General features: G+C 42.4%; 1 non-coding gene across 1 annotated transcript; it reads right to left on the reverse strand.

Annotated features, from left to right (window-relative positions):
* Window positions 1-500: 500 nt before the first annotated feature.
* Window positions 501-589, reverse strand: trnar-ucg (transfer RNA arginine (anticodon UCG)). The gene is given in 2 exon segments: window positions 501-536; window positions 553-589. It is a non-coding gene; the product is annotated as a tRNA-Arg (tRNA).
* Between the last annotated feature and the right edge of the window lie 1,407 nt (window positions 590-1,996).

The following is a 1,996-nucleotide window of genomic DNA, read 5'->3' on the forward strand; positions in this document are numbered from 1 at the left end:
CGGAAATATCAGTTAATGATTTATGTTGTGCTCTCGTTATAGTCCAATCTCTGAATTGAGCCTTTCCACCGCACCAGGGTTATGGGGAGAGTTTTCATCGTTTCTTTTCCAAACGTACAGACGATGTTATAAAGTTGCTGATTTACACAGATGGTGGATTCTCCCCTCACAGTGAAAAGTAACATCACACCTTCACATCTGCCCATTGTTTTATAATTGAATAATTAGTCAAATGGAATTATTTGTGATGTTATTTCTCCCGAGACGGTGTTTCCTGCAGTGAAACTGATCAGTTTCAGCTCAGTCCTTCAGGGACCTGGAATTCCTGCAGTTTGAGCCCGCTGGAACCCCAGCCCACTTCTGATTGGTCACCCTCTTCTCATGAAGTCAGTGACAGCACATGAGGAGGCCATTCGCCCCATCAAGTCCATGTCGGGTTTCCAATCTGTTCAGTCCCCGACTTGATCCCCAAAGCCCTGCAGAATCCCTTTGGGTCAAAATGACTGTGGCAGGACTCGAACCTGCAATCTTCTGATAACATCATCGAATATACCGAAGTCAGACGCCTTATCCATTAGGCCACACGGTCATTAGTCCTCAGGGATGGTTCAATCAGAGAACCTCGAAGCACAAAATACAAAAAATCATTGGTTGAACCTGTCAACCTGGCAGAATATTTGAATTTGTGAAAGCCGCCAATTTCACTGTGGAAAAGAAGTGATCGACTGGAAAAGTACATAAAAATCTATTTTCCCGTAGCGGTTTAAATAAACTTTTAAAACACAATTTTGCTTTTACCGACTCAAATTTCTGGTGCTATTTTATGAACAGCTTTATTTTGCCAATTTTTGTCAACTTCTCATCCGCAACTGACAGTAAAAGACTTTGTTCAGCAATCTTTCACACGACAAATAACTCAAACTCGGTGTGGAAGTAATAAATTACAGACTATTGGTAATTCCCCTTCACACAGGCTTCAGGGGGACAGTGAGAAGCCGCTGAAATAGTTGCTTCATCCTTTTAAAGGTTCCCATTCTGTCCTGTTACTGACATGTTGGAATCAGATTTGTATTTAACAAGCTATTTCTGTGAAAACAAAATCCTCAACGGACCAGCTGGGAATCTGGGAATCACTGAAGTAAAATAAAGGGCTTTTGATTGAGAAGACGGGACCTTCTCTCCAGCAGCCGGGTTACATTCCCCTCACATCCTTACACAGTGAGCTGCTCTTTCCCTCGAGAAATAGACAGCAGCAGTTGGAAGTTCAGTAAAAGGATCGGTTCATTGAGACAAGTTTCTGACTGACAGGTGGTGCTGAATATTAATACAAGAAGGTCCTGGAATGGGAAACAAGTGTCCAGAGTGGGGTCTGAAATCAGGACAGGGAAATGGCCAGCACTGACACAGATCATTTCATTATTACATTGATATCTGACAGTCTATAAGGAGAAGCGAGTTAAACACATGATGGTGAAAGGAATGGGAGATGACGCTGGTTGTTCTCGATGAAGAGGGATAGGCAGAGGTGTGGGTACAGCAGACTTCAGACAGTAATCAGCCCTTTCAGATACTGTGGGTGGATCGGAAAAGAGCCTTTGGGAGAGGGAAAAAAGCTCTTTGTTTAAAAACCCTCAAATAGCTACCTGATAATTGGTCAGGTTACTAATGTTTTAGTTAGTGTAATTTATGAATAATTACTAATTAGAAAGTGCTGTTTGGACAGAGTGTAAAGCTGTGAGTTGATGTGTGAGGGACTTCACTGACTAGGGGAAGGAGGTGCTCTTTGGTCTCTTCTCTTCTGCCTTTTCAGCCTCCATGATACAGGGGAAGAAGCTGATCGGTGAGTAACTGGTAAATTATTCTACTTATTACACGAGCAATAATGAGTTTGTAAAGCTAAGTAATGGCAGGGCAGCTCGAAAAGTAAAAGTTCGAAATTGGGGGAAGGCAAATTTTACAAAACTGAGAGGTGATTTGGTGGATGTGGACTGGATAC

This window comes from Heterodontus francisci, unplaced genomic scaffold (genome assembly GCF_036365525.1).
Source record: "Heterodontus francisci isolate sHetFra1 unplaced genomic scaffold, sHetFra1.hap1 HAP1_SCAFFOLD_61, whole genome shotgun sequence".
In the NCBI taxonomy this organism is placed as follows: Eukaryota; Metazoa; Chordata; class Chondrichthyes; order Heterodontiformes; family Heterodontidae; genus Heterodontus; species Heterodontus francisci.